Source organism: Panthera pardus, unplaced genomic scaffold (genome assembly GCF_024362965.1).
Source record: "Panthera pardus isolate Hobbes unplaced genomic scaffold, ASM2436296v1 HiC_scaffold_20, whole genome shotgun sequence".
Classification (NCBI taxonomy): Eukaryota; Metazoa; Chordata; class Mammalia; order Carnivora; family Felidae; genus Panthera; species Panthera pardus.
Genome location: NW_026526766.1, coordinates 10,447,522 through 10,460,511, shown reverse-complemented (window position 1 = coordinate 10,460,511; position 12,990 = coordinate 10,447,522). Strand labels below are relative to the sequence as shown.

The 12,990-nt window shown below is 44.8% G+C and overlaps 1 protein-coding gene across 4 annotated transcripts in view; it reads left to right on the top strand.

Moving 5' to 3' along the window:
- Positions 1–12,990, top strand: part of KANK1 (KN motif and ankyrin repeat domains 1) — a 211,230-nt gene that overhangs the window by 87,391 nt on the left and 110,849 nt on the right. The gene's annotated exons all lie outside the window — the stretch shown is intronic.

Below are 12,990 nucleotides of genomic sequence, written 5' to 3'. Positions count from 1 at the left end.
AGTTTTGATAACTAATCATTACATTCTTCAGCCAGAACATTTTGCTAAGAATAGCTCATGTGCCTTGCATCCAGTTTGTTTGTTTATTTATTTATTTATTTATTAAAAATAGTTTGTAATGTTTATTTTTGAGAGAGAGAGAGAGAGAGACAGAGCACAAGCGGGGGAGGGGCAGAGAGAGAAGGAGACATAGAATCGGAAGCAGAGGCTCCAGGCTTCGAGCTGTCAGCACAGAGCCCGACATGGGGCTCGAACTCACAAACTGTGAGATCATGACCTGAGCAGAAGTCAGATGCATAACCGACCGAGCCACCCAGGAGCCCTTGTTTTGCATCCAGTTGAAAGGTTAGGAGTGTAAGATTGTAACTGTAGCCCTAGTTGTGTAGAGAGACGCCACATTCACATGTGGTATTTCTTTACTCTTCATAGTTGCTGCATTAATCGTCTTTACCTTTCCCTCATTCTAGAACAGGAATATTTTACCTACCATATTGATAATTTTTCTGTGTCCTACTATTAATTAAAATAAAAAGTGGACTAAACTTTCTCTTTTAAAAATTCCACCTTATTATGCTTAATTTTTCTTTTTTTTTTTATTCATTAAGTCATGGTTGAGGTGAGCAGCGTGTCACTGGCCCTTTGAGTTTCACAAAAAGCTTTCTCCTATAGGATCTTGACTTTCAGGTACCACTTCATAGATGCTCTAGTGCCTAGGGTAACAGAGCTAACATTCAAAGCACGAAACATGTTCTCTGGTTCTTGATTCCCTCTCTTCCCTGGAGACGTGGGGAATATTAATAGTGATGTCAGTCATTCGTAAACATTTATTGAACCAGCGCTGTGTGCCAGGCAGTGTGGGGGATAGTTTTCAAATAGCATCTCATTTGCTCTTACTAGAAACCTCCCAATATTTCAGAAACAGAACCCAGTGCTTGAAACATGAAGTGACTCATCCAGGATTACATAGTGAGTAGACCCGAGAACGGCTTGGACTATTGTCTCAGGTCACTGCTCATCCCACACAGCATTCTGTGACTGTCCTCATGTCGCTAAAGAGGAGAATGCCTTCAGGGTTGCCGTTTGCTCAAAGCATTCTTAATTTTTTTAATGTTTATTTTCGAGAGAGAGAGAGAGCGAGCACGTGCGAACGAGCAGGGGAGGGGCAGAGAGAGAGAGGGAGACACAGAATCCGAAGCAGGCTCCAGGCTCTGAGCTGTCAGCCCAGAGCCCGACGCGTGGCTCGAACCCACAAAGTATGAGATCATGACGTGAGCCCAAGTCCGACGCTCATCAGACTGAGCTACCCACGTGCCCCTCAAAGTCTCTTTAAATTTTGAAAACATTTCAGATGATTTTGAAAAAAATGACTTTTAAGGTTAGTTTTTTGGGGGTTCAGCTATTGTCACACCTTTGGTTTCTGGACATAAAATTCGAGATAGGAGGAGAGGAAATTGCTCCCAGATGGTGCCATCATGCCTTTTCTTGAAGCTGAATACAACTTCTCTCTTAGGCTTTCTTGCTTTACTGTGAGTAGAAGCTTGAGGCTTTGGGCTGGTGGAGTATATTTAACAGCAGAAAAGATAAGCACTTAAACACTAAACTTCACAGTGTGTAGACCTTGGGGGTGAGTCACTGGAAGCTGCCTTGACCTTTCGTGCCGGTGCTCCCACTTCACCCGCACCCGGCAACAGTGTGTGGAGTTTGGATCCAGCAAGCCTGGCAGATAGTGCAAGTGGGATCTTAGCTGGAAGAAATAAAAAGCCCTAACTTGAACCTCCCTTGTATCTACCCTTCCTACCTCTCTAAGATGTGAGCTTGTGATTATACTGGGCTCATGATGAGATCATCCTTGGAAGAAGGAAGTCCTGAGAAAGGAGGAGGGTGGATTTTCCTCCAGCAGGTAATTAAAAACCTGCTTTACAAGTTCAGGAAAAGTTGGGGTCATAGGTGTTGGGCTTAAGATGCATTAGGGTTTTGCTGGGTAACGAATGGATGATTTGGGGCTTCAAGGAGCTATCCAGCTTCTGTAGTCTGAAAGTTCCCTTCTTAGGCTAAAAAGAGACACGGTGGAAATTATAAACACAGCAGTCACAGATAACTTGAGCACTAAAAGACACTATTTGGCTATTGGGTTTGAGTATAAAGTAACCATGTGGCTTTCGTGTGAGTGATGGCTTAGACAACGTGACAGAAAACTGTCAGTGTTCTCTATTTAACGTGCATGCCTCCGAAGTGGGTAACAGGGCCGCTCACAACTGATATTTTGTTATTCTGTTATTCTAACCACTGAAGAAAAGGCTGTGATGGTAAGAAGCAGTAAGGTCCTGGTCTCTTTTGTTGCTGATGGGAAGTTATTTTGTTACCACCTTGTCTCTTAAATCACACTTCAGGAAGTGACTAGAAATTGCGGGAGAAAGATGGTTATAATGATATACGCGCCATGTGCAGACTCTTAAAATTTTGGGGGGGTGGGGATTGGCATAAGTAGAAAACACTGGAGTGAGCTTTCCTGAAGTCAGAGGCATTCTGGCATGGGAGACCTCTTGTCACTAGTATTTCCTTCTTTCTTTCTTTCTTTCTTTCTTTCTTTCTTTCTTTCTTTCTTTCTCTTTCTTTCTTTCTTTCTTTCATTCATTCATTCATTCATTCACGGTTTATTTATTTTGAGAGACAGAGACAGTGCGAGCTGGGGAGGGACAGAGAGAGGGGGAAAGGGAAGCCCAAGAAGCAGGCTCCATACTATTAGCACAGAACCCAATGTGGGGCTCAAACCCACAAACCACGAGATCACGATCTGAGTCAAAACCAAGATCCGGACGCTCAGCCAACGGAGCCACCCAGGTGTCCCAGAATTTCCTTGTTTGAGCACATTTGGGTGCCCTGAGCCCGGTGCATTGAGACATCCCTGTGTTGGTGGAAGGAGACTGGATTGTGCTCCTTTCCCCATGCAGGGACGGGGGGAGGGGGCCCAGAGAATGGGCACTTGTGGAATGACAGAGACCACTTTCCCTCCACCCTCTTGTGGCTCTCATCCCTGTTTCTTTGATTTGTTGGCGCTCCTTGACTTGACCTCTCATTCCTATTTACTAAATCCACTCCTTTTCACAAATCCAGGGTCACAGAGGTCAGCTTTGAGGGTAAGGCTTTCTGAATGGTTTGACTTGGTTTCACAAAGGGTGTGTTTCACCAGGTATGAACAGCTAGTAAAACTTCTCTAAGCCTGTTTTCAAGAATTGGGACTAAAACAACAATGTTACATTAGAGTGAAGGAGGTTCCCAGGCATTGGGAGTGCTATTTGATGATGTCTAATGTAGTAAGGCTCTTTTGGCGACATACTTAATGCTGGAGAATTTAAGATGTCATGTAATACTATGAATGTAGGCTAAAAACGCTACTTCTTGTCAAGTTTACTTATTTAACTTCAAATTGCCTTGTAAAGGTGCATCCAGACATTTTTAGAATTGGAGGCATGGTTCATATTCTGTTTGTGTATTTTTTTTTCTATAAAGTATTGTACGATCTGAACATTTCCACAAACGGGCAGAAGTCATCTAGCGGTCGTCTTTATGAGGAACATAATACCCCATTGTGTTGATGCACCGTGGTTCTTGCGAAGCTGTCCCCTGATGTTGGGTGTTCAGTCTGTTTCTAGTTTTCTCTCTTATAAATACGAAGCGACGTATAGAAAGGGCCGTTCTTGCTGTGGTAATCGTGGCGTGTCTGCCCAGTCTGTGCCCAACATGACATGAGACACTTTGGCAAGTGAAACAAAGACCAGTGGGGCACAGGGAGCCGTAGGAGATGAGAGGCGTGAGGGATGCTTTCTGTCCAGTGTGATCAAGGAAGGCTGCATGGAAGGAGGGACATTTGATCCTGGGTCTTGAACAACAGGCAGTAGTGAGAATGGCCAATCTAGGGAAATTGAACTCCCAAGTAGCAGGGAGAGCAATTTCAGAGTGTTAGGGCAGAAGTGTGTTGGATCCATGTGCTAGAGTCCAAAATACATTTCACTAGAAAATACTCAGTTACACGTATGTGTCCTAATATGTTTTGGAAAAAAGTATATATTACTATTTTTTTTTTTTTATAGGAAAGTAGGTCACTAGAGGCTTAACTCCTATTTGCCGATCACTTTTTGATCTTCCCTAGTGGCGATTCCGTAGACCAGTCATAGGAGGGCGTCTTAATATCTGATTTCCAGTTGAGGAAAGGGAGGCACTGAAGTGTGCTCTTCCCCACAAAATACAGGAAGTCATCAACAGATGTACAAGCGAACTGCAGCTCCTTGATTTATTCATGCTTAGACCAAGCATCTCGGCCGAAGATGTTAAGTGCTAGATGGGCCATTAATGGAACAAAAGCTGGAGGTGGGGGGAGAGACCAGATAATGCATACCTGGGAATGCCAGGCATAGGAAAACTCTGGAGTTAAAAAAAAAAAGGGGGATCAGATTTACCAAGGAAGTGAATGGAATGGTGTGGTCTAGTGATGGTGAGCATAATGACAGGGGAAAGGAAGGGGTGGAAAAGGAGTCTCGCTGGTGGCCACCTCTCCCTTAGTGCTTTGAAATATGGGGAAATGAGCTCTCTTACTCAAGAGAGCTGCTGTGCCCAGAACGGTTTGGTGAGTGGGTGAATTCCTGGTGAGAGTGATTTTATTAAGGGGTAGGCAGTGACTAGGATGAGAGAGAAGTGGTAAGGAGATCAACTTGTCTCCATGCCCCAAATGACACTTGGGGCAGCACCAGGCCTGTCTGTGCTACGTGGCCCTGTGTCCTCGCACCCTTCCTGTAAAGTGGGTGCTCGTTAAATCAGCTTTGCCAGATGCTGGATTCCAGCTCTGGCTTTTACCACTCAGCCAATTTTATCAAACTAGCACGAGCGTGTTTTCCTCTTGAAAAGACCAGAATGGGAGGGGAAAAGAACCTTGCTGCTTCCCCCCACCCCCCACATATGTCATACTGAATCTCATATGAGGAATGTTTAATTGAAATATGTTTGAATGGATTTAAACACGTTGTCTAAAAAGTTTGAAAACTAAAAATGTCAGAGGCAAAAGTAAGTTATTGCTTTCATGTGACCACAGCAGCTGGAAAGGAGAACCAGAATTAGGGCTTAATGTGTGTTCGTTGAACTCAGCACACGTATGTCGAGCACCTGCTCTCGCGGTGTTGATGTTCTGGTGGATTTGGACGACCTACAACCTGCTTTTGCGTGGTTTTAGAAACTTCAGAAGACACTAGTGAAAGGCAGTGGTTCGCTCCTATTTTCGTTTTGGAACGTTTTATGCCCACGCAACACTTGGGGGCTACCACATACATTCCAATTTTATGAGTTTTCCTGGGTCATCCTCTAAAACTGGCTCTTGGACTGGCCGTTCATGAATGAATGACACCCTCTTTCGCCTTCCTTAATTCCTCTGCGTGCTGTTGGGTCATTCGGAATGGCACTGAGGGTTACATCTGGCATTTCATAATCCATGTGAAGACAGATGGCTAAGCACTCAACACAGGCTCGATTGGGTACCTCTCTCCTGGGCTTGTTGGTTCTTGTACAGATTCCTGCTTCCACCCAGTTCCAAGGCCAGCTGCACATACCTGCCTCACCCCCGTCCAGGAGGCCAGCCTGATTGTCTTCACCAAGCCCAGAAGCAGAGTTCTAGAAAAATAGTGCTGTAAGAACCTCCATAAACTTCTTGCTCCCCTTGTTCTCCCAACATAGAGGGCAGGAACAGAATGTCACGGTAGGGGTTTCAGGGATCTTTAGGCCAAGAAGCAGCACTGAAATGGGCGTAGGGTTGAAATGAGGCTGATCTCTAGAAAACACCAGGAAAACCCTCTTTCACGTTCTTGCCACCCTCTCCGGCTTGTGTGTATGCCACATTGTTTTCCCTCTGGAAATCTGTGTTTGTGTCTGGGTATGTGTGCTCGTAACTTACTCACTACCATGGAACCTTTGAAGGAGAGAGCATAAACTTTCAGGATTGTCACATGAGTGACTTTATTTGATGGTTATCTTGTGACCATAGAACAATTTTTCTTTATTAATATGTATGTATTCTCTTCAAGACGTAAAAGAAATACCTTTGTGGACCCATGTTACATGTAGAAAAATGTCATTGTTTCCGAGCACAAGAGATCAGGAAGGTCAGCATGAGCGCGTGTGCATGAGGGCACCATCAAGACGGTTGACGTGAATGAGGTGGGCTCTGTCTGCAAGTGTCTCCTTCAGGACTAGGACATCACCCAGGCCGACTGGGTCCTCTGTCTTGGTTCAAGCCAAAGGGGTAAACAGACATGATAAATAATTCACAAAAGGTTATCAGTCTTTAGGGTGTGGCTGTTGAACCACACCTGAGAAGCTCCCTAGATGAAGCCAACTCGCCTAGTTACTCAAGGGCCTCCACCCCAGATGATGGCCCAGATTGTCTCCAAGGGAGTGAACTGCACTGGTGTTGAGATGTTCAGTGGGATAATGGATGCATTCATACCCTTCGCTTCAGTTCAGCGTTTTCTTGGATGGAACCATGGGAAAGAACACATGAGCACACACTCACGCTTCTTGTTAGCTTTCTGGGTCACGGCTGGCCTCCCGCTGTCCTTGCCCAGCTACCTTTCGTGACCTGAGCCTTTTTAAGATGGTTGAAAATGCTTATGTTCTGAACACCAGAAGGGAAGAAAACTTGACTCCTACCCCTTCAGAAAGTTGGCCGCCACAGTGAATTAAAATTTAAAAAATGGACTGTCCACACATATAGCATTTGGTCTTGACCAGAGGAAATTCACCATGTTATTAAAATGATAATTAGGGTGATGTTATGATGCCACTGCAGTGTTTTAATTTGGGAAGTACTTTGATAAGTTTATGGCTTATGCATTTTAGGGGTGTGTTTGTGAATCCTTGCAATCTCAAGTCAATTTTACTTTTTATTTATTTATTTTTTTTAACTTTTTAAAATGTTTTTATTTATTTTTGACAGAGACAGAGACAGAGCATGAACAGGGGAGGGGCAGAGAGACAGGGAGGCACAGAATCTGAAGCAGGCTCCAGGCTCTGAGCCGTCAGCACGGAGCCTGACGTGGGGCTCGAACTCACGAACCGTGAGATCATGACCTGAGCTGAAGTTGGACGCTCAACGGACTGAGCCACCCAGGCGCCCCTCAAGTCCATTTGAAAGAGATTGAGTAGATATTGATGCTGCTACCATGGTTTGTCTTTTAACCCATTGGTGGTACTTTGATTTCTTTTAGTAGACTCCCGTAAAATTTAGGAAAGCTTATAAATTCCACTGGGGTTAACTCTAAATAAAGGAGAAGTAGGTCCATATCTTAGTTTGGAATCGGGGCAAAATTAATTTTCCTCAAACTCCTGGTTAGCAAGTATTTTGTATTTATTTGTTAAAACCAACAAGATATTTTCAGATTACTTACAGATTTTGTCTCTCATGTAAACATGTTTTCATCTTACGTGTTTTAGTTTTCATTTTATTTATGTGGCGTATTTCGAATACTCTTTTTACTTAAGGTGCCCCAGTTTACCAACTCTTTGACAAAGCCTCTACAGTAATAATAAATAATGTTGAATCACATTAATGTGCTATAATTTGTGAACCATCTTCCTAATGTTAAAAACGTTAATTATATCTAATTCTTTGATACTTTAGACACCATGACAGTAAAACCTTATTTCCTTGGGATAAATTCACAGAAATAACTAGGTCAAAAGTACGAACGTGATTTGAATTAGTTAAGGTGTTTATAATTATCCAAAGACGGTTTCTAGATTATAAAAGCAGTTACAGGATCACCCTAATAAGGTAGAATGGTAGAGACGTATATACAGTTAAGACGCTTCCAAAGGGAGCCACAGTGAGCCCTTAAGCAAAGGTTATGTGCGGCGAGAAAAGATGGTCCCGATGAGTGGAATGATCAAGAAGTGGTGACCCTAGGAGGTATTTAAAAACTAAATTTGTCCAATTTCAGAAATGGAATCCAGGCAGTTCCCTCTTCGGAGATGTTACCCATTGTTGGTTTTCTGTAGCTGCTGGTTGGACACGGTGCAGTTTCCTGTATTAGTGGTGTTCATGCCCACTTGACTGTGTTCAAGAGGTGGCTGGAGGCAGCAGGCCCCAGCGCTCCCGGGTGTAAGGGCCATTGAAGAATCCCTTCAGATAAGAGAGGAATTGGATACCCAAGGCCCAAGAGCGCTGACCGGACAGAAAGCTGGGGGGTGGGCGTGGGGGGGGAGCAGTTCAGTTGTGTTTAGGGAAAAACACGCTCCTGGCTACACGTCCGTGACCCGGGTGTCTTTGACATTTGATTGCATCTTCTGGACCCATAGGTAGAAATCACGTTTGACGTCTTTTCCACCTTTCTAGGAAATGTGGCTGAGCAAAGGGAAAGAAACCAATGTATAAGACTGCTTTTTACAACTGTGTTCATTTCCTCTGTCTGCTTACAGGAGAATAGTACCGTGGTGTTCTCCCATTTGTTTTTCTTTCTTTTTCTTTTCGTTGAATTGTTTTAGATCTTTTGCCTTTGAAAGGAGGTATCTTCCGTGTCCCGTATGTGTTCGCTTACTTTGCTACCCTGGCCTGGGTATAAGTAGGTTACCTGCCACTCTGTCCCCCAGCCCTGTCTCCATCCCCACACCTGAAGGGAAGGTTGGTCTGACATGTGTGGTGGTTTTTTGGCCTTTGGAGATGTTGGCTGTCAGTCCCCAGAGTTTGATTTGCTAGCACTGGGCCCAGTCCACAGCTTTCTACCTGTAAAAACAGGTAAACTAGAGAATCTTTTAGTAAGACAGTTGTCACTGAACCAAGTCCTGCTTCCTGGGCCGGCTTCCTCACCCCCTCTGCCTTAGTTTCCAACTTGTAAAACTGGGTGTCTGGACTTACCTTCCAGATTCTATCTAGGACATAGAGAGGAAGAGGTGGGGGCTTCAGGAGATGACTAAAATTGGAATAAAAGCCATGAGACGTTGTGTCCTCTGTCCTCAGCCTGCACAGAGGCTGAATTGCAAACAGAAGCCACGAAAAAAGTTCTTCCCTTCAGCTTTTAATGAAAGAGAGTGTCTATCTCATCAGATAGGAGTCAAGTCTCAAATTCAGAACCTTGGATACTGATTCTCTGACCTTCAGATTCCCTTTCCGAGGCATTTTTGATAGTTTATCTTCGCAGTAATTTTTCATTTATCCCCATCATCTTTACCATCTAACTTGGTGTGCACCTGTCCATAGAAAACTACGATGTTGGAAAATAACACCTGCCTTTATTTGTATAACAAACACACATATTGCCTACACTACCTCCCACCCCCACCCCCCACCCCCCTCCCCCCTACGCTCTGCTTTGCTAACAGGATATCAGGCGTTGTGTTGTGCTTTGGGCAGTTCTCGAGAAAATACACAGCCAGATGTTGTAACTCTTGGGTGTAGGATGGAGAATGTAATTTTTACAGTCTGTGTCGTTGTTGGTTTGGTTTGTTTGTTTTTTTTTACAAGCCAATTATTAGAAATAAGAAAGGGAATTTCAGTACCAAGTCTGAGATGTCCCAGTGATGAACGCTCACGGGGTATCAGTGTGGAGGCAACAGCGTTGGAATGCAGTTCAGCAGCACGTAGGCCAGACTTGGAGATAAGCACGGTATAGGCCTGGGCGGTGATAAGCTAGCCAGTCCCTCCAATGTGGTTCTTGAGAGAGGAGGGGAAGCCTTTGGGATTGGGGATTATCTTCATGCACATTGCTGTAACAGTTTCTATTCTGCCTCCCAACAAGCTTTTGCATTTAAAACTAAAACAAAAACCCTTTCATATAAACGCTGTAATTTGGAATACATAGACCATTTACTTACGGAAGGGGCAAGGTGCGAACACAGTGAGACACGGTCGATTTGTGGGATGGGAATTAAGGCAGTGCCTTCAGTTGAAGAAACTGTGGGAATTTAGCCTGAAATCCCAAGGTGAAGACACCTTGGAACATTCCAAGGACACAGAGAATGTGAAGAGAACTGCAGTTATAAGCGAGCAGCGTCTTGGATGATGGCACTTAGTGTGAACCCCGCCTTAGCCCGTCAGCAGTTCTGCTAATGAATGAACAAGAGGGAAGGGAGCCCCAAGGGTCCCAGAAGGCAGGAGCCCCGGAGGCCCTGTGAAGTTGCCCTTCCCTTTGCTGACCTGTGGACCCAGCAGCGCGTGGCACCCAGAACGCTAACACTAGCAGACTTCATTTATGTACCTCCCCAGTCTTGTTGTAGAAAACACTTCGTGGGGACGTAAAAAGGCATGCAACATAAAAGTAGAAATCCGTGGGTGAGGATCTTGGGACAGAGGGGAATAACAAGAAGAGGGAGTGAGGAAGGAAGGTAGGGACAGCATGTTCTGTGTCTTGTAAATAGGCTGGGAACGGACTGGGCTCCAGGGTGCCTAACAGCCGATGAGCAGATACGTAGCATACTACTTGGGAAGAGTGCGGGTGCCGCCCACACAGGGGACAGTGGCCGTGCTGTTGACATGCGGACCTGGACAGCCACTGCTGGGCAGAGAGCAGAGCCTGCATACTTTATGGGGAAAACGGAATTTGCCTCTATGCCTCTGTGCTCATTTTTATTTATTTTTTCATATTTATTTTTGAGAGAGAGAGAGAGGAGGGAGGAAGGGAGTTGAGGAGGGGTGGGAAGGGTTGGACAGAGGATCCAAAGTGGGCTCTGTGCTGACAGCAGAGAGCCTGATGTGGGGCTCGAGCTCATGAACCGCGAGATCGTGACCTGAGCCGAAATCGGAGGCTTAACTGACTGAGCCACCCGGGGGCCCCATAAAATAAGTGATACTTTAAATGTTTTTAGGAACAGTCCATTTCTACTTCCTGTACCTGACCTTAAAAAAGCATGGGTCCGTGAGCTCTTAAATTTTTCCGACTTTCTGGTGTAAAAAGGACTGTGCTCACTAGATGGCAGTGTCAGCAGCCCTTTGGGAGGTTGATTCTCCCCGGGAGTCTCCCGAGGACTGAAAATCATAAAAGTAGGAAAGCCTTTTCATTGAACATTCAGGATCTCCTTTCTACACCCTTGGTGAGAAGGAATTTCTGTTTCCTCCTCCTTTCTTCTTTTTGGCCAGAGAGAAGGCGCTGTCTTTACTACTGCAGGCACATCCGGGAGGCCCAGAGGAGCACATTTGGCAAGAAGCAAATTGCCCACCAGTGCGGTCAGCTCCGGTTTCCAGCCATTGTCCCGGCTTGGACCCCCGCATGTCACAGGCCCAGTAGTCCCAGTAGTTCTGGACCAGCTGCGGGCTAATGGTATCCCGAAAGGGTGCAATAATGTGTTTAGCACACGGGGATAATTGTTAGACCCTCAGTGCTTGCTCTTGGATCATATCTAGCATCACTGCAATATAATCTCTCTCAGGAAATGTAATTTTGTTTTCTAATGATGTAAAAATCTGTCGCCCATTTGCTTCTTTGACGAGAGATTATATTCTCAGGTTTTTGTGTTTTGTTTTTTTTTTTTAATGAAAAAGGTAGCATTGTTTTAAAATCATAATGATAGGAAGTTAAAGGCCCTTGGTTGAAGTTTGGGATTTTATTATAGTGTATCTCACGTAGCAAGTGTTAGAAAGACTGGTCTTTGTCTTATTCCTTGGGGTATTTTATTTATAGCAACTCTGCTGGTGTCCTGAGTAAGACAGTCGTGCGTTGTGTGGGACCGTCCCATGTGTTGTAGGGTGATCCGTGTCCCTGGCCCTTGTCCATGAAATGCCAGGAGCGTCCGTAGCCGCTGTGACCACCCGGTAACATACACGTCCCTGTGCCTCCCTAAGGGGCAAGGCCGGGGAGGTGGTATCGCCTGGGGTAGTGGGGGAGCTGCAGACTGGAGGGTTCTGGGTAAGTTGTGGGGTTTGTGGAATTCACTGGGCATGCTCTTTTAATGAAATAAATAACTTTTATATTAAAAAAAACCCACAACCAACAACCATGTCACCTTAACTTCTACTCGTTTGCATTATTTATGGGTTGTCATGCCAATTGTACATGAGCACAGTTTTTATATAGTATAAAATTGTACACGTATCATTTTTTGGTATGCTTTCCATATAACCTCAGCGTGTACTTTGCTTGGACCCTTTGTTTTTCTGTTTAGCCCACGCATCACATCCAGATAATTCATTCTCCTCTGCCCTGCTTCCCCCCTCCCCCACCTCCACTTTTAAAGTTCCAACCATGGGGCCCCTGGGTGGCTCCATGGGTTGAGTGTCTGACTTCAGCTCGGGTGATGATCTCATGGTTCGTGAGTTTGAGCTCCATGTCGGGCTCTGTGCTGACCGCACTGCTTTGTATTCTGTGTCTCCCTCCCTGCCCCCACCTCTTTCTAACCCTCCCCCACTCATGTTCTATCACTCTCTAAAAATAAATAAACATTAAAAAAATTAAGTTCCAAGCATTTATTTTTCCCTCAGGTGAATTTTAGTATCCTTTTCTTAAGAACTAGGAAGTGTCTTTTTGCATTTTCAATTGCAACTTTTAACACACAAAAACTTAAGGGTGAATTATATTCTTCGCTGTTTTAGTCCTGACATCCTAGATTCTTCCATTTTTGCTAGTCTTTTTCCCTCCTTTGAGTGTTTCATTGGGTGAGAGGAAGGCTTGCCTGTGTTCTCTCCCTCTCTCTGATCTCATCTGCCCTCGAGTGATGGTTTGCTACCCACAGGGTATTCATTTGTAAACTGGGCTAGTTGAGAAGGGTGTGTTTCCTTTCTTTTTTCTTTCTTTTCTTCTCAACTAGATTAAAAACTGCCCCTGTGAGCTTAAGACCTGAACTTGAGGATTCCCAAATGTTCTCATGGTGCCTACCACCGGGCCAGTCCTCTTGATAAAGGCTTGATTAGTGGCTGTGTTCCCTGCTTGGTCTTTGCATTGATCCAGTCAATACCAGATTCTGGATGTCGGTTAGGGCACCATAAGGTATGGCTGAGACATCAGGAGGAAATTTTCTATT